Consider the following 19,809-nt stretch of genomic DNA (forward strand, 5'->3'; position numbering starts at 1 on the left):
AGGCAGCAAGCAAGGCCATGCCCTTTGAATTCAAATGGTTGCAGAAACACAACCTGCAATCTGAAAGAAAAGATTCCTCTGCCAGCCATTGCAGTAGTTAATCTGCAAGTTTAAAGGGGTAAACTGTAAACTCTGAAAGTTCAGCATTCAAATTCTGGCAGTAATGTATTAGGGAGCCTGAAGGTTTTAGTGTACTGACATTCCATACAAGCAAGTCCCCACTTCTGCCTCACAACTGCCTCTGATTCACATCAGTCCAAGCACTAGAAAGACAGGACATTTCCAGACTTCCATTTGCTGTGCAGTTGTAACTTGGACACTGATCTTATACTTTTTATCCCAGGACCAGTTTCCTCACTCATTGTATGCGATGAAGAGTGATGGTTACAGTCTCAGAGCTAGTATTTCCCAGCATCTGATTTAGCAATCCAGATTACTCACAACACTTAAGCAACTTAATCTGTCAAATTCATGGGATTCAGGAAATCCTGAAGTGAACCCAGGTTGCTCTTTACCTTTGAGCACCTCACTATGCCAGTTTATTTTAGTTACTTGCTGCTTCTGACATCTCAATTTGGCTTATGAACTCTGGAGTACAACAGTGTAAAGGTGATATATCCAGTATACAAAAGGTCCAAGAGAAATGGGATTAGCAAGAAAATTCCATGAAGATGACAAGCTACTTCTGAAGGCTCTCAACAGCTTTTCAGACGTTAGATTGATTTCTTCCCTTATGCTAGGAGTTGCAGTAGTAGTGGTGGTGACTTTGCCAGTACAATGCAAAGCACTATTAAAGTTGAAAGAAGTAGCCCCACTGATTAGAGTGCCAGGTTCATCAACTGCAAAGACACATGCTGCATGTCTTAACTGCACTGAAGGAGGAAACAAGTATGTGCATTTGAAAAATTTGAAGTGTGAGGAAGACGGTGATTCTGAATGGTCCATAAGTGAAGAGCCATAGAGTAACAGTGCTATGCTTTGTCCTCCCTCATCCTGATCCAGTCCAGGGGGATTGGAATTGAAGAGTTAATTTGGGAAGCTTTGCTCTCACAGCCTCTCCCAAACTGACATAGTTTAGTGATGGGCTTGGCAGTCCTGAGGTAAAGGTTGGACTTGATGATCTTGAAGGTCTTTTCCAACTTAGTTGATTCTGTGATTCTAAATAGCAGCACTGATGTTGAAGTGTGTAGTTACAACTTCATGCGTTTCTTCACTGATTTAGGGAAAATGCTCAATTTAGAACATTCACAGTAGTGAAGTTTACCTTGTCTTTCTAATCTGCTTGGTTGCAATTGGATTTGCACCAGTCTCCAGAAAGAGTAGCTACACAGGATAGCCCATGGTCGGCCGCAGCACAGGAGTACAAATGAGATATACATAATGATAAAAGTCCATTAAGAGGAAACTTTGACCATTACTCAGACATAGCCTTTGGGCATGGAATTGTAAAGCACAACTAGATGAATAAATAACAGAAAATGGTCACCATGTGAGTTTTGAGAAGTGTCCAAATGCATTTTAAACTAAAATGAACTGTTCTTTAGTGAGTCCACTAATTTATTCCAGCCATCTGTGTCAGCGTAAACAAGAGCTTGTCTCCTAAACTGCTTCATGTTTTTTTTAGACGTAGCAAGAACCACAAGTTTCAACATGATCATCTTGGAGGAAGAAAAAAAATCATCAAGAAAGAACCCACATATTTTCACACCACAAACATCTTTTGATAACTACTATCGTGCAATTAAAAAAAAAAATTAAAAAGTAAAACTTGTTTCTGGCATAGCATAATGTTTTCCTATTTAAATTCCACCAAATGTTTCTTTAGGATATTTTAGGGGATGGAAAAATCTGTCTGTTCCCCCCTCCCCCCCACCCCAAACCCCAGTGTTGATATGTGTAGACACACCCTGTACTTATTAATAAGCTTGAGAACTGATGAATTGATGCCCTGGGTTTGCCCTGGTCTAAAAGTTTTTTCTCTATATGAGCCTCAAATTATTTTCAGTCTCTTAATGTGCTTCCCATGCTGGTGGTCCTTAGCTAGGTAGAATAGTCAGGAAATCTGAGTGTTTAAACTAAAAAGTATCCACATTTGGCATGAGTCTTCCCTGGATAAAAGCAGCTACAGACCTCAGATTAAGATGGGATTTGGGAATGTTGAACCTGGGGAAGAGGAGGCTGAAAATAATTTACAGGAGGAGTATGCTGGACTTAGTTTTAGAGATACTGGGCAGCCATAGAGTTACATCAGATCGAATCAGCCTTTCTGGACACAAAACAGAAAACTTGAAATCATATCTCATAGTTGTGGTGGTGGATGGGGGGGGGGGGGGGGGGGGTGCGGGTCGCATTCATCTCTCTCAGCCCCAGGTGTTAGAAGCAAAGGGTGCTCCTTCCTTTCCAGGCATATACACATCTGGAATGAGAAGAATGAAAACAAGTTTGGTTTTGGAGGATCAGACCATTTGTGCTCAGATCTTGTTGACTACATTCTTTGCCTCTTCTATATTCCCTGTGGCAGCAAGTTTCTGGCAAGGGTAAGGTCTGCCTTTCGAAAAGAGGCATTTCATCGTTCAGCAGTGAAGTAGGACAAACTGATACCCAGTTCACTAGAGATTCCTCTACATGTCAACTGGCTGCTGTCTGTACAAACTGACCTTCCAGCCATTTTTCCCCAGTGGGGAAAATGGGCAGAGGTCTCCAAATCTCTCCAAATTTCCCCCAGTGGGGAAAATGGGCAGAGGTCTCCAAATCTCCAACAAGTCAGACTGCCAAGCTATTAGAGAACTTTACTACATACCTAACTTCTGGCAACAGCGTTTCTCCATTCAGATTATAGAATCCCAGGCTGGTTTGGGTTGGAAAGGACCTTAAGTTCCAACCCCCTGCCATGGGCAGGGACACGTCAGACTAGACCATGTCACCAAAGGCTCTGTCCAACCTGCCCCTGAACACTACCAGGGATAGTGGTGAATTCACCCCTTCCAACAGCAGCAGGAGCATCAGTAGGAGATCAGCAATATTTTTTCCAGGGTTTCTGTAATTTTGTTGCTTTCCTGAGATCCTGACAAGGTAAACTGGCCTGTTGAATGATTTGCAACATACTACCAGTGTTTACTACTGATGTCTGTAGTTGCCCAGAACTTGTTTGAACTTTGATAGCTTTTCAAATGCCTCACAAAACATACCTTTTATAAACTGTGGCCACTGGTTGGTTTTTAAATTACTATTTTGTAGAGAAAAAATGCGACCAGATTAACATCCTGCAAACAAACTTGATGTCTTTTGATTGGTCTTATTTAGGAGTTCAAAAAAGAACAAATGGCTTTGTGTTTTCCGAGAAGAAATAACAATAAGTGATGGTAACTCAACTTACGTGTACTTAAGCGTACTTAAGCCTTTGTGTCCACAATATACTCATTCCTCTCATGGCTCAGACCAGCAGTTCTAAGCTAGGTTAACACCTTTTAACACCTTCAGCTATGCCCTGTGACCAAAGAAAGAAATCTGATAGTCATTGCATAGTCTATTATGAAAGTACTAATGACAACACTACAAAAGAAGACCATAGCAACTGATGGGAGCTATATGCTTGCCTCATGAAAAGCAAAGCCAACGTAGTAGGCAGGTTTACCAGAGAAATCTTAGGGGGTTTTTAGTTTTTTGCTAAAAGCAAAACAAGGATAGACTTACCTTGTCTGCTGTGAACGCTTTTCTCCCTAGCATAGGTATAACACATGGCATTCCCAGAGGCCTGTCTTTTTGCTTGCTTAGAGATGACAATTTACAGGTGACATGAGTTGTTTCACTGTGTAAGAGCATATATGAATTTTATATTAACAGACATCTTCTTATTTAGTTCTTATAGTACACAAAAATGAGTATTTTATTGTTCATGTTATTTAAATAATAATATTACAGCTTTTTAATATATTAAAATAATTTTCTAAGAGAGGCCACTGTCTTCTTCAGGTCTTTACAGTGCTCCGTGTAGCAGACCACAACTATAACTTGAGTTTTATAACAGCCATCAACACCAACAGACACAGGTAATTAACTTGAATATTTTAAGATAAGCAAGGAAATACTGCTGGAGAAACATTGTTTTATGGTGCTTTACCTTGCATAAATAATTGCTGTAAGGTAACATAGTGCTTGGGCTGGAAAAGAAGTAGAAGCCTCCAAAGCACTAACCAGTACGTCTTTTGTCTTATAACTTCCAGCAAATAGGGCAAAAGAACAAAAACTTGACTATGTTTTCTGTGGGGAAGCTCAAGAAAATCTCTTCCCTACCTTGTCACAGAGCTGACTTTTACCGAGGACCTATACACTGCATAGAAGAGCTCTGATTTCCACTTATAAGTGTCAGATGTGGCTGTAGCCCCCAGCTGTTTTTATCAGATGATGGATACAGGCTATCTCCAGCCTTGGTTGTTGGCTCAAGAACTGAAGCTTAGATAATATGAATGACTTGTAGGACATCCCTATGCCCTTGCTAAACTACTAGGCTGATAGCAAGCTAGTCATCTGTCTTGGACTGTTTTGAGCCTATTTTACCACTTCAGAAACAGCTACCTTTACAATCAGCCACAGTTATTACCTTCTTGGCAAGGCAAAATGAATAGGAGGAATTAATTCCTACCCAAGGTCCTTGCAAAATATGGGCAAGGCGTTAATTCACTGCCACCCGAGCCTAAGGTAGCAATTGTCAATAGCACAAACAGGCTGCATCATCATTTTCGCTCTAATTTAATCAAGGTCATATTAGATCGCTACAGCAAATCAAGCAGAGTCAATCTGATAAAAGATAAATCTGAGCTAAACCAGTTTCCTTCTGGAAATTAACCCTTTTATCACAAACATTACCCATTGATGCAGGCCATCTTATTGCCACTGAAAATGACTACTGCTATATAGCACTGTGCTTTAATAAAATAAATCCTCTCCCAGCAAATAAACCAAGATTACATTATCTAATCTCATGCCTGAATTTGTAGATTTTGATCAGATTCAAAACTTGATTTCTTGCTTTTATTTATATTGCCTCCAAAACTATTACTTCTACCTCTCTCTTTACCTACCACTAGCCCCCACATACCAGTTGCCCTTATGATACCTTTCCTAGACAAGTGTCTTGCACACACAATGCTATCGTTTCTCTGGTCCATCTATCATTGCACACAGTATTATAGAATCAACCAGGTTGTAGAAGACCTTTAAGTCTCCCACAGAAAACCAACCCCTTTCATGGAACCCTGAAGCGTATGTCTCACCAAAAACGTGCTGTATTATGCTGGGTGCGATTTCTCACATGCAAGGTTAAGATCTTAAGTAAAAATAACAAAACAAAACCAACCAACCAAAAACAATAACCGAAAAAAGGTTAAAAGTCTTCATGTTTTCTTGCTGGTGTTTGGTTTGAAGGGGGGTGCTTGTTTGTTTGAGGAATATATTCAGCCAAGCTCCTTCTGCAAATCTGGACCAGTTATCCCGTTTGTCATTGTAGCACCTACACGTTGCAAGTTTTTACTTTAACTGCATCATAAGCTATTGTTACAGAAACTTTCGGCTAAGCTGCATCACACCTTCCTGCAGAATGCCTGCACTTAGGTGGAGTACAGCCACCACAGCAGGGGAGGAAAGTGCGATCTCCACCTGGCTGGGATGCATGGAGATGTGGAGAGAAGGGGACAGATATAGCCCTTTTAGCCCACACAGCAAACTCCTGCTTCAAACATTCCCAAAACTTGAAGGATCCCTCCCCCGTGCCTCATAGCACCTACATACAGAGCTTCTATAGCCAAAACAGGGCTCTTTTTTTTTAGGCTTGTCAAATACTGACGATGAGATCATAGGTGGATGCAGACTTGTCATTTCACACCTATTGCAGAGGGAACCTACATCACCGTCACTGGATAGAAAAGCATTTAAAAGGCCTTTTTGTTTTTTATCCTTTCTCAATCACAGAGAAATTAGTCCTCACCATATAAAACTACTGTAAATACCAAAGTCAATGGAGCTATGACAATTAAGATTGACTAAGGAGCTCCCCCCTACACACGCACAGCCAGACCTGCAGTTGAACCACGTTGTAACAGACTGCCTGGCCCATCTGTTTGTTACGCTTGTTTGTTATTTTCCCATCATATACTTAAACTGTCATCTCTGGGTTTGGGTTCTGTGCTTTGCAAGTACATGCCAGCCATTTAAAGATGATGAGCTCCCCCCATTAAAGCCATGGTAACACAATTTCCCTTGGAGCTGATTTTGCACTGCTTGAGTAATGTGACGCTGAGCAAGTACTACTTGCTGCAGATGTAGGTTGTGATCTTGCGAGGGACAAGCCTTGGTATCAGCAGGATTTATGTGGAAGGATGCAGGCTGTGGCAGGGAGACGGAGCTGGCTTTGCTGCTTCTAGTGAGACTGTTTTTCCTATTAAGTCTCTACCTCCATCTCCTACTGCTTCCACAGAACAAAACGAAGAGGGGACTAGTAGATGAGAAATATTTATGACTAGCTGGAACCTCAAAGTGTTTTGGAATAGAAGTAATATACTTGCAAAAAAAGTAATGTAAGTTCTATAAAAAAACCGAAATTTTTTGGTAAACTATGTCATAGGGTGTTGATTTTTTATTTCCCTTTAAGGTTGAAAAAAAGCACTCAAACCCCAAAATGCATAGAACCCCTTTGGCCAAAACATACTCAGTTGGAAGAGCACACTGTTTGCCATTTAAAATTCCTCCAACTTCACTTATTTATGTAATTTTGGGCTCTATCTGCAGATTGTGATTTTCAGTTTCAAAATCAGTTATTTTTCCTACCAACTATAAGATGTTGTATTTTAGCACCCACATATTGTAATGAACCACAAGTTGAAGACTTGAGAATCTGTATAGTGATGAATTTGTCATTCCCTTCTGCCCGTGGTTGAAGGGATTTATTCTCTTTATTAATTTTTTTCAAAGCCTATCTAACATTGCAGAAAGTCTGGCTGGGTGTTTGATGATAATTAGCTAGAAAATTAGCCTGCTAGAAATGTTACTCATCAAAATACCATTGAGTCCTAGGCAGATTGCAAACCTCTGGTGGAAAGTGTCCCAGAGACAGACAACTTGGTTGCATCAGGTTTAAATTGCATCAAGTATTGATTAACGTCTCTCTCAATTAACTATTGCCAACTTTAAAGGTAAACCAGACTGTTCATATACCTGTCATTTTAAGAGATCATTTAGGGACAGATTCTCAATTATGTTAGGGTTCAGTTGTACTAGTCCATAGGAGCCCAGAGACTCTGCTGAGGTAATGGTTGCTGAGCATCCTACCACTAACACAGTGCCCATCAGCTGTGCCTTGTCTCCTCCATAGCAGCAAAGGAGCATTCATCATAGGAGCCTTCCAGTGTCTGAAGGAGGCTACAGGGATGCTGGAGGGGGACTCTTCATCAGGGAATGTAGCAGTAGGACAAGGAGTGATGGGTTCACACTGAAACAGGGGAAGTTCAGATTAGATCTAAGGCAGAAGCTCTTCCCTGTGAGGGTGCTGAGGCGCTGGCACAGGGTGCCCAGAGAAACTGTGGCTGCCCCATCCCTGGCAGTGTTCAAGGCCAGGTTGGACACAGGGGCTTGGAGCAACCTGCTCTAGTGTGAGGTGTCCCTGCCCATGTCAGGGGCTATGAACTGAATGATCTTAAGGTTCTTTCCAACCCAAACCAGTCTGGGATTCTATGAGGCAAAGTAGGATACTTATACACAAGCTCAGCATCAGGGAAATGAAGATTAAAGCTCCTTATACTTCTTCTTTCAGGACAGCAGCATGTGCTTTGCATTCTTCAGTTTAAATACATCTATTTAAAAAGTATCCAGTTTATCAAAAAAATCTATGTCTGCCAACATCATTATTTGGTGTTCTGTTTACTGAAGGTCATTCATTATTTGTGATAATCTGTTGTTTGCAGAACACACTGCATGTGCATAAATCAAGGCATTCATTGATGACACTTTGAGGGGTTCATTTTGCCCAGTCACCTACAGTTAGCTTCAGCAAAGCTTTGTGTCTCCCAGTGATGAAGTCTTTAGGCACCCCAAACAAAGGGACAAGCAATTTCTTCTCCAATGGGAAAGCTGCTGCATATGGCATGAGCCCACAAGGATTCCCCTTTGCATTAAGATTTGAGACATCCTTTGGATCATTCTAGATAGCCTTTGACTAAACAAGCTGTCAGGTCCCACCAACTTCAAGGAATGTTTAAAAGGATGTGGTGTATGAAAGGAGTTCAAAACATCATCAAGTGCTATATCACAAATGGTTCCTGTTAAGTAACTACTGAAACAGAAGAGTGCATCTCTCAACTTCAGAGCAACTACAGTGAATGGAGTTTTACAACCCAAAGTACAGTTTTAGCCAACAATTTCAATAAAAGTAAGAGCAACACATGCCCCTTACAACCCTTGCCCACAAAGCCTGTGCACCAAGGCCTGAGATCAGCAAGCCCAAGGTGCAGACAGAAGCCTGCTCATGGAGCAGAGGGAGCTGTACACACAGAGTTTCCCAAAAGGAGACCTTTAAACCTGCTGCAAAGTCATAAATAGACACTGGACCCATTTCTGTTACTGATAACTTCCCTGAAGACAGAATCAATTCAGTTTGTTTCCTTGTTTTGGTCATATAGAACAGCAAGTGTAATTTCATCCCAACATGTACCTGAAGTTCATTGTATCTGAACTTCAAGGATGTGTATTTCTTCCATAAAACAGTGATACCAAATAGAAATGTGAAGAAAAGTACTTAAAATCCAAGTCTGTTTGGGCCATGTTTTACTATTAGAACATCTTGGTTCCTATTTGAGAAGCTGAGCATCTGAAGTTCCTGCAATACAGAAATTACTTCTGTTATCAATTTGCAAATTTTGGGTTTTTTTCTTTGCACCTTTATGATTTTATAAATGAATTAAACCTGCTGTTCAGAGCACAGATATCCTAAATCAAAGTATTTAGTCACAGCATCAGCACATTAAACCATTGCATCTACTTGTGCTCTTCATACCTCCCCAGCTAACCGAACCGTAGGATGTTTTGCAAAGAGAGAAGTGTGGGAGACCGTATAAATAACCAGAGCGTGTCTTATGCTTTTCTTCTCAACTCTCTTCCAACTCTTTGCTACAGGCTGTCACGCCTCCTCTTTCTCTTTCCACTCTGCTTTTACTATCTCGGAAAGTTAGACCTGTTTTGAAGTGCCACAAACACACTGCTGGGGCTGCACGTGCTGCTTTGGTCTGAGCTTCTGCCTGCAATACTCCTCTCCCCTTGTTTTGTTACCCTTTCCCCTTGTCTCTCTTCTGCCACCTGTTCTTCACCCTCTCTTCTCACTTGCCCTTTTTACCATGTGGAGCTTTTGCTTTTAACTCTGTCACAGCATCAGGAGCCTCTTTTTTTCCTTATTCCTCTGTGATGAATAGTTTACATTTGAGTATAAACTCAATCAATTTTTGTTCATTTTTAAGCAGACTGTGGCTGCTTTTGTAGCACTTATTTGAGTAAATAATGGGTCTGCAGAACACAAAACCGGCTTTGAAACCAAAGTCAATCTTAAGATGCTAAGGAGAAGAGTGACCTTCTGTCTGATTGATCCTGAGTCTTAGGGGATGGTCTACATCTGCTATGAGTTGGAACTATCCTCCTGCTTGGAGGAAAGCCAGAGCACTGGAAAAGAGGAGTTAAAAAAAAAAGGAAAAAATCGTAACCAGACAGCCTTTTGATAAAGATGCTTTGAAATGAATGAAGTGAATTAATGAAATCATTCAAACAGCAATGCAGGATGCATTGTGGTCCTTTCCTCCCAGTTTTCTCTTAGGTGGTTTCACGGTTTCCAGGTAAATATGGGAAAAGGGAAATATTTTTAATAGGGGAAATATATTTCCTTTCCCCATCTCTGTGGGTGAGCATTAAGAAGTATTTCTTCCAAATCACATTATGTTGCATTTTTATCTCACATTAGCTGGGGTGCTGCATCAGGGTGTGAAGATAACATGGTGTAACACACCATGAACTTCTTTTGCTCCATAAGGAATTACAGTATATGCTAAACTGTTGTTTAAAACATAGGAATTTGAGCATCTATAGGACTTGTGATTGGGATGCCTTAAGGTGGTTCTTATTATTACATGTTATGAAAAGAATGAACTAATCCTTTATTAAAAGAAGGATTAAGAAGAAAGCTGAAATGATTACAATATAAAGTTAAGCATCCAGCAACTCAGCAGTCAAAAGTCAGCCTGTCTCTAGCAAAATCAGTGCAAATCAATACTGATTAAGAATTTGGCCCAATATTGACAGGCAAAACCAGCAAATAAAGCCAAAAGGCAGATTCATCAAAGGTACTTGCAGATACAAATAATAATCTTCATAAAGTTAAAAAGGAGAATGACTGTAACAAATGGGCATAGACACACAGGGATACTGTTCGGTACGAAAAAGGAGCAGGTGACTTCTTTCTAGTTCCTCAAAAGATGTAACAGTGCAAGGACTAGTGAGGTGAGAAGGGAAATATTTATTTCTTATGACCTTTATGTTACATGCACCATAGAGATCATGCATTCTCATGCATCATTACTATGCTCTGAGCGAAGGCACCATGAAAGTTGAAAGAAGTTAAATCCCAGCCTCCTTAAAACAGTTGCAAAACTCACCTCTAGAATTAAGGTCCTTAAATCAGTAAGATTCCAGCAGAAACTAAAGAACTGATTAAGGGGATCCGAACATTGTAGCATAGATCCATTATTCCTTCTAGTAACTTCTCACAGTGTAAAAAGCCTTTGACTCAGCAAAGAATTCTTCTTGCTCCCATTGAGCTCTCTAAGCCTTTTGCCCCTGCTAGACACTAACTGATTTCATTGAGAACAGGGGATCTTAAATTAAGCAAATTTAACTCCAATTCATGTCCATCTATGGCAAAAGCTTAAAGAAGCAGCAACTGTTTCAGAAGGCAGATTTGCTCCAACCTCACCCTCCCCTGGGGTGGAGTGGATGATACAGCATGCTATGGAACTTCAGCTTTTGCCTTTTTTGGGGTAATTTTAGGGTTATGCAGGAGGGTAAGACCCTCTGTGCTTTCCTGTTGCAGTGTGTCCTTTGATCTAAGGGACCTTGGTTCAGAGGCTTGCAGGCAACACAGAGCTTTCATGCAACGAGCATGCAGTAAAGCAGCTGCGCATCCCTGACTCATCACCTTTAAAGCAAGTGTAGGCAGCATGAGGATAGATCCAGGTGACTGTGGGAGTCACCACCACTGTGAGCCAAGTGAATGCTCTACAGCTGTTCTTTATGTGTTTTTCCCCAGTTCTGCCCCCAGAACCCAGTGGAATAATGTGGACTACAGTATCCCTTTGTGGTTGTACAGGGAGGTAGCACCCATTGGTTCTTCCTGCATTGTCTTATGAACTTCATAGTCATTCATTGAATTAGATTGTATGACAGGATCCATCATCATTTACTTCCCATTTGTGGAATTTCTGTGTTTCAACTCTACAAATAACATCTAAGAGCCCCTGTTTGCCATCTTTGTAATAGAATAAAGAAGAACTAAGTGTGAGAAGTTTTTAAGAACAGCACAAGTGGTTCGTTTCATGCAACATAGCAGCAATTATTTTACCAGCTGCTTCTTTCTCTCTTAGATTTGGCCATAGTTGCTCTTGTATAACCTCTACACCATGATACCTGAAGCATCCACTTTTCTTTACTTTCCATATGTAGACTGGGAAGACAGCCTTAGAAGTGTTGCTTTTTGGAGTGCATTTCATGTTTAGATACTGCATAACATGGTCTTTCATGGTCTTCAAGTCCGTGGGATTTCAGAACCACTCTGCCTCCCCTTCCATGTGCCTGTCCTCCGAAGGATTGCCATGTGGCAGGCAATTGAGAAAGCCTTAGTAAATAATTAGGAATGGCCCCTTGTGCCAGCACTTTTCCTGTATTTTATTTTTTCATTTAAAGAGTATTACAGATACATGACCAAAAAATGACACTGTTCATCTGGTATCTTTGGCATAAACAGAAAACGTGAATTAAGGCTTTCTAATAAATGCCATAAAATGGATTTCTTGAGCAGAATAATGTGTTATCTATGGGTAATTTCCCATTAAAGTAGAGACTATAATTCTGATTAGACAAGGATATTATCTTTTCCAGTATGTTTCTGTCAATGCACTGATTCAGCAACCATTTAGACCCCAAGGTCAGGGCTGTTCATAAGTCCCATTGATTTCAAAGTTGAATGTCTGCCCAAGATTAAACACAAAGAAGAATGCTTTCCTAAAGCAATTTATTTAACTCTGTATGTAAGTGCTCTGTTGAATCAGGGCCGAAAAGCTTAGCAACAACTCGTGAAAGATAATGAGTGTGGGCCAAATACGTGTATTAGTAGCCAAAATGCATATAATGAGACAAGGAACATCATTGTTACTTGGATTTGAACCAAGATCCCCAAATGTATAAGCTAACCAGATCTTTAAATTGAATTTCTTTTGGAGCTTTGATCTTAAATCTAAATGGTGAGACAGGTTTCATGTACCTGTACATATCGGGGTGGCCCTTGGTTGTCTTCTGCCCTACATCTAGATCTACTTCCCAGAGAAGGCACAATGCTAGCAGCAGAGACAGTGGCTGGCTGAGTTTATCTTGTAAGGATGGTACGGATGAGATGATACCTGAATCCAGAGTTGGGGAGGGCTCTGGACCCCACAAGCTCAGGGCTGACACTCTTTTGTTCTGTGCAGTGTCTTCAAAAAGAAGTTTATTTTGAGTTTCTGTATAAAGGAAGTAGAAAGTCATCTTAACAAACACAGGAGATGATGAATCTGACAGAGTACAATGCAGATCAAAATGGTTTTAATCATTACCCCCTGCTTTAATTACTACTTGACACATTATCTGTATTGTCCTTCTACAAGTCTCTCTTTTTGAGTGAAATATTAAAGGCGAGTCACAGCTGAATATATATGCAGTCTAGGAAGAAAATGGCTTTGAACTATTTGAAATGATTTATTGTCCGCACTTCTTTATGAATATTTATTCGCCATCGTGAAAGCAATTCAATAAAGAGAAAACATGAGGACCAGTTAACGGAACATTTGCATACTCTAACAGCTCAAAAAAAAGGGAAAGGAAAATAATCTGGTGCATTAGAATGGTGTTAATGCCGTGGTTCTCCACTTTCCTGTCGTTAGTTCCAAATATTGCATGTATGAGAGCAAAAAGCTAAGGCCAAGGCTCTTAGGAATTCAGATCCTGAGAGGAGATATATAAATAGCCTGCAAGTAAGTGTCCCTAACCTTTATATATTCCCATTCAGAAGGACATAAATGTGTTTATGTGGGCATTTTCAAGGCCGGCGTGGAAACTCTGGTTTTGTTTCCATACTACTTCAGGTAGCTGGCTATGAAAGCTTGCTTTTAGCAACAGGCATACATAATCCAAGTCCTCATCTTGTCAGGGCCAGAGATCACTCGTTCCTGATGCTCCCCAAAGAAGTGTGGCTATCAAAAGGAGACAGGAACACACTGAGTATGTAAGCACGGCTGCATGCACCGAGACCACACACAGAGCAGAAATGCTTTCCTGCACTCCTCAGTGGGGGAACACGCTTTTTCATGGTACGTGCCCTCATTTCACCCTGCTTGAATTCATTTCATCGACCAGAAAGCACTATGCGTTAGACTTGGAATGAACTTTGTTCCTCAGAGCTTCTTAGCGCTATTCTGATACCCACTCACAGATGGGGCCTTGACAGATTTTCTACTGATTTTCATGATTCCTTTTTTCTTGATAGCTTTTTTTTTTTTTAAGCAGGATTGTTGCTGCTTGAGAATTCAAATGCAAATGGAGATGTTCACAGGCACTGTTTTGTAAGGGAGCTCAGCTGGTTGGGGTTTAGAGCTCATAAACTGCATCGTGTATCTCATGCAGTATGTGGGAAATAGTCAACTTGATATATAATAGTTCTAGAGGAGGATGGTTACAGGAATAAAACACAGACTTTGGACAAACGTATAAATTCTCTAGGCCTCAATTTTCACTTCTTTGGAGCAAGAATGATAATAATAATATGTATTTATAGTAATAATTATCATTATTATCTACCTGAAAGCTAGCTGTGAGGCTAATTCATTAATACTTTCAAATTACTTCGTGATCCTCAACTAGAATTTGCCCTGAAAGTACTAAATATTATAATTTGCACTGTATGCCTATTTCATTCTGCTCTGGAGAAAAACACACTTAATGTGTTCCTCTCTTTACATTTGTCTACATACCACATTCTACAATTCGAGCTGCTGAGCTCTTCTAGAGGTTAGTAACAGGCACATTTTACATTAGCTTATTTTATGCTTATTTGTCCCTCTTTTGTCATATCATTTTCCCCCCACCTAGGAATTATGGTACCTGATTTGGGGGAGTTTTTACTGCTTGTACACATACTGACATTGAGACCTACACTTGCTCTTTATTTCCGTGCCTGAATTTGGAGTTGCCAATGGAACCACACATTGGTTCTTGGAGGTCAGAGCTCTCTTGATGTATGTTTTAAACATATTGTGAGTAGAATCGTAGAATCATAGACTGGTTGGAAAGGACCTTAAGATCATCTAGTTCCAACCCCAGGGAGCTTCTCTAAGTTACACATAGACACTGCCACATATTACATGCCTGATTATATTTGTAGGTATCTCAAAAGCCTGTCTTGTGGCAGTTTACCGTGTCCTCCATTTACTAGGGAAAGTGTATCAGTTGTTCACAACTGAAGACACCCAGATCCATTTCCTCTGGTTGTTATTTGTTGGATAGCTAGACTCTAATGGTTGAAATCTGTATCTACCAACATAAAAGCTGCAGGATATGACACTGCTATCTTGTGCTTCCAATCAGCCTCCTGGTATTACAGCAGTACTTTTTATTTAAGTGTATTTCTACTGTGTTCAGCCTGCTCAAGCCCTGCACGCTGTTTTACATAGCATCTGTATGTGGGGATAATTGAAAACTCAACACAGCCCAGAGGCAGATGCACAACACGATAGGAGTGGGCTGGGGCATAACTCAGAAGAATAAGACAGGCAGACAGCAGCAAGCAGGGCAAAGCCAGCCTCAGCAGCATCTCCACCAGAAGATGCCAGAAGCAGTCGCAGTGGGTCGGGGCCTGGTAGCTGGGGGTCCCGTGGGAGCAGGAGAACTCCAGATGTTTCTTCTTCTGCCATCACGGGGCCAAACATCTGGGAGCACAGAGCATAGGCAGGGTGTGAGGCTCACCTGGAAAATCACATGGACAGATCAACACCAGATTCATGACCATGCACTTCACTGACACTCCCATTCTCTGCATCCTTTGCAGGGAGGTTCCTGCTCCTAAAACATCATCTAAGCCAACATTAGCAGAAAACGGGTCAGATAGTATTTTTCTGGTGTTTCAGAAATGTAACATATATATCAATAAATGCCACTTGCTATTTGAATACTCATCATAAGAATTACTGAAATGACTGGAATAGGGCACAGTATTTCTTCCTATTAGCTTAAGTGGGAAGAAAGCAAAAGCGCCAAGAGTGTAAAAAGGAGACAAGAAGCAATAATGAGAAAACAAGTTGTGGCATGGAGAAGTATTTCTTGACTGTCCTCTTGGCTCTCTCTGTGAAGATTTAATCCAACAACCTCAGCCAAAAGTAGTTATTGGGTGTTTTGTATGTCTGGTCTGGTTGTTCCAGGCAGGAGGGGTTTCCGAGAAGCACACAAGTAGGTCTCTACAGTGGGAATCACGAGTTTTTTCATGTGAGCAGCACACCTGAGCTGAGGAGGCTGTTTGAAGGAGTTAGATGTGGCCCTACCTTGTAGCAGCATTCCCAGAAGTTGCTGACGTTCGGTTGTCCCCACACACTGAAGATCTATGGCTTTCCATGGGTCATTTGGCATGGTGAGGAAGGAAGATGGACTAGTCCGGGAGACTTAGGCTGTAACATTGAGATAGGTTGAAACACTCCACCAGTTAGGGCTCTCCCTTAAAGGTATGTTGTTATAAACAGATGCCTAAAACCACCCAGGGGAGCAGGTCAGAGCAGTTCCTATATCTCTGCCCTTTGCCTTGGCTCTGCTCCCCAAATTCTCTGCCCAAATACCCCAACTACAGCAGCTCTGCTCCTGCACCCTGCCCTGTTCACTCTTCTCTTACCTTTTTCTTCCTCTGTTTAAGTCTAAGGAGAGTCATCAGTAGTGAACTGATTATAGGAAACTCATTTACATCATCAGTTCCATAGTAGGACAGACTTCTTTAATTATCTAAGAGAAATACTTTTAATTAAGCAAATTTCCCACTCAGTTCATTGTGGACAATCCCATCATAATTGATATTACTTCTGTGTGCGAAGTCTTAATCTTCACCCATACTGAATGCAAAACATGAAACCATTAGAAAACAAAAATACAGCCTTGCTCTAATATTGCCATTTTAAAGCTGCCAGCTTTGATAGTCATCGGTATGATGACAACACACCCCTGGCTAATGAATTTGACTACAGATCAGGGTTTTTATCAGCTATAGATATGAGATCAAATCCATACAGGCATATTATTTGCAGGTTTTATTAAAAAGTTAAATCGGAATTATTAGAAACTCTCTTCAGATTCCTTAATAATAAAAGAAAATAAAGTTAAACTCTAATGAGATTTCCTGGAAGTGTTTTAAAAGGCTGCAGCAGCAGTAAAGTCAGCAGGCACCACGCAGCAAAAGGAAGTATTTACTGATCAGGAGATGAATGTCTCCTCCCCCAGTTTAACGGTTTTACATTTTACAGGTTTATAAGAGAGAGGGAGAAAGCAAGAAAAACTCCAAGACAACGCTTTCCTCATCTTAGACATCGTATTTCTTGTGATCAAAGCCTTCAAATCCTGGTGAAAACTGACTTTTTGCTCCCATGACCAAAACCTCACTCTTTCCCCCTCCTCCCTCCATCTGTTCAGGCTTGTGTTTGGAAGTCCCTACCACAGAGGCAGAAAGGCTGATCCCTATTGCCTCGTATGTGGTGTGGAAACCCATTAATATTCCTCTGGCAGGTACCCTGACCCCGCTGCCCTTGAACATGCTTGGGAACACAGGGTATTCCTGAGCCTTTGTCCCTGGGAGGATTAACAGGGTTGCCCTAGAGCCAGCCTGAAGGTGTTTTAATAGGTAATACGGGTGGGCTGCTCAGCTGACTTCAAGCTTTGCCTCAGGCTGCCCCTGCTCAGCAGCATAGGTGCAGGCATTGAAATGGTGGGGGAAAGCTCATTTCTGCGTGGTTCTGTGCATGGTTAGGGTTTGAATCCTCGGAATTTGGGGGATGATAGCTCCAAATATCCCATCCACCCCAGTGCGGCAGCATCCCAATGGAGGAAATCCATGCTGGAGACCTGCTCTGCTTCTGCCACTCTGACCTTTAGTCAGGGATTTATGCTCTTCCCCACCCCCCTCTATTTTATTTTCCTCTCTGGTCTTTCTCATGCCTTTGAAACTTATAATTTGCCTGAAGAAGGGAGCGTGGCTGTCTGTGTGGCTTAGCACAAGGAGGTGCCAGTCTCAGCTGGGTCCTGGGGCTTTATCAGGGTGGAAGCATATAAACAGATAATAGTAGTAACAATGGCCACCTTTTTGTATGAGCAATAGGATCCTAATGGAGGAGAAGCCTCTCCTCTGAGGTGTTCTTAGCTGCAAGTGAAGGTGTCTCTTTCCTTCTCAGCTGGGGAAGATACTGCCTTTTAAATCAGACAAAACTTGTCATGTAAAATGGAGCACATCTTTGATTATATGGAATACCATCCTGCCTGTAATTTACCTCCGCGGCTGCAAAGGACGCAACATGTTTAAGCTAAGAAATGATAAACTGAGCATTATGTGTCAGGATGGAAGAAGATATTTCCTATCTAAATAGGAAACAATCATCAAAACCCAGTGAAAATACACACGAAACTGTTTCAACATACAGTAAGGCACCCCGCTCTTGCCTTATGTTGTATTGAAGCCCTCCTTGCTCAGATTGCTGCAGACACTTGTCCTGTAGACTACAATAAATAGTCTTTGTTTTCACAACCCCTGGAATGATTTTGTAATGATGTGAGTATCTTTCCTTCATAAGTGCCCATGTTCTGCTGCCTTCTCTGTCTTGCCAATTCTCCTGTGTTTCCCTGGGTGAGTCCACGTTCTCAAATTGTAGCTGTGTGCAGTGTATTTTCCTGGAGCTGGTAAAGCCATTGCTACTTCACTTAATAACTATGTTTTAGCAGTACCTGCTATCACTTGTTATCGGACATACACCAGAGGGGGAAAGGGGTCATTATCCCCATTCTACAGACCAGGAAACCAAAGCGTTGCGTTTAACAGCAGTTTTTCCCCAGACATGCTGAAGAACGTGCAAACAGGAGAAAGACCAACATCCCTTCAGCTCACATTTCACCGCTTAGCATTTGTAACTGCTTTTTTGCCCCCTTTAATATTACCACCTGCAGCACTGTGCCCTTCCGCCAGCTTTGCAGAGAATGATCACAGCAGAGCCAAGTGCTTTTTGCGATCACAAATTCAGATACTGCAGCAAACAATGCGAGTAATTTTCCTAATTTTAGAGTGTGACTTTGCCATGTGTGATGTTTTGTAACTTGCATCGTGTTTCTGATGGGTTCTGGATCCGATGCCAATAACATGCTCTGCTCCCATCCAAATTAGCATACGATGAAATTTGGAGCTAGTATTCAGATGATAAGGTCTGTTTGCTGTTTCCATATAGATGTATCTTTGACAGGAAGAGCGATTCTATAATAAGCCCAGGATGAAAAACCCATCAATCGAATTGGTACCACATTACCATGGCAACAATATAATGCTAATGAAATTGTGACTGTTGAACCTTGTTTATGGAACTCGACAAAATGGGCTTCATAAAACAAGAAATCATGTCGCTTAGTAAATGTTTCAAAGCATGATAAAACCCTTACAATCACGTGTGCTGTGACTTATTAACCACATTATCATCCTCGGTTAACATAATGCATTGCTGTTCATAATAAGCATTTATTTCCTCGAAGAAATAACATTATATAGGGAAATCTGTGCTTCTCCAGGTTTCAATGTGCACCACAAAGTCTCACTCACCTCCACGCCCCAGTTCACTGGGTCGGATGGCATGGGGGGCATATCTAGTCACGCAGTTGTTATGCTTGTTTAGTCCCTCAAAATCTATAAACCACACTGCTACTGTAGCTGCAGAAAACACCATTTCTGTAAGACAAACGTTGCTCAATTTATATCAAAATATTCCACTAAAACATGTCCTTTCAGATGAAACCCTACACAGAGGGTGTCTGGTAGCAGTAATGTGCTCTTGGCTTCCCCCCTTCTTTCTTCCTTCCCCTTTGGCAGTTTACTGCTATATAGGGCCCAGATGCAGAGGCAGGCAGTCACCCTCCCAGAAGGATGGCTCTCATTCCTCAGCACAGTGGACCTTGCTCAAGGCAAGGTTTGATGTTATGTCCTGCTTTTAAACAAGAAAATGCTGAGCATCCTGATTTCCCAGTATCTTGAGAGCCAGCAGGCTCACAGGTTTGGGTCCTTAAGATCATTCAGTTCCCAGCCCCTGCCATGGGCAGGGACACTTCACACTAGACCATGTTGCCTAAGGCCCTGTCCAACCTGGCTCCTGGGGAGTTGCCTCACCTCTAAGCACCTCCACTGTTGAGTTTTGCACAGCACCATCTCATTTTTAGCTAATGGATAGTTTTTCCTCATTGTTTTCACCTCGGAAA

General features: G+C 41.4%; 1 long non-coding RNA gene across 3 annotated transcripts in view; it reads right to left on the bottom strand.

Annotated features, from left to right (window-relative positions):
- Positions 1-3,702: 3,702 nt before the first annotated feature.
- Positions 3,703-19,809, bottom strand: part of LOC134157344 (uncharacterized) — a 53,547-nt gene continuing 37,440 nt past the window's right edge. For 2 of the 3 annotated variants that reach the window (XR_009962286.1, XR_009962288.1), the window contains exons 4-5: positions 15,870-15,992; positions 13,023-15,297 (exon numbers count right to left, since the gene is read on the bottom strand). This is a non-coding gene — a long non-coding RNA (uncharacterized LOC134157344). Of the gene's footprint in view, positions 3,809-9,610; positions 9,700-12,565; positions 15,298-15,869; positions 15,993-19,809 lie in introns of those variants that run through there. The other variant, XR_009962287.1, reaches the window with a different exon arrangement.

Source organism: Pezoporus occidentalis, unplaced genomic scaffold (genome assembly GCF_034315485.1).
Source record: "Pezoporus occidentalis ecotype Australia unplaced genomic scaffold, CSIRO_AGI_Poc_V1 ctg94, whole genome shotgun sequence".
NCBI classification, from domain to species: Eukaryota; Metazoa; Chordata; class Aves; order Psittaciformes; family Psittacidae; genus Pezoporus; species Pezoporus occidentalis.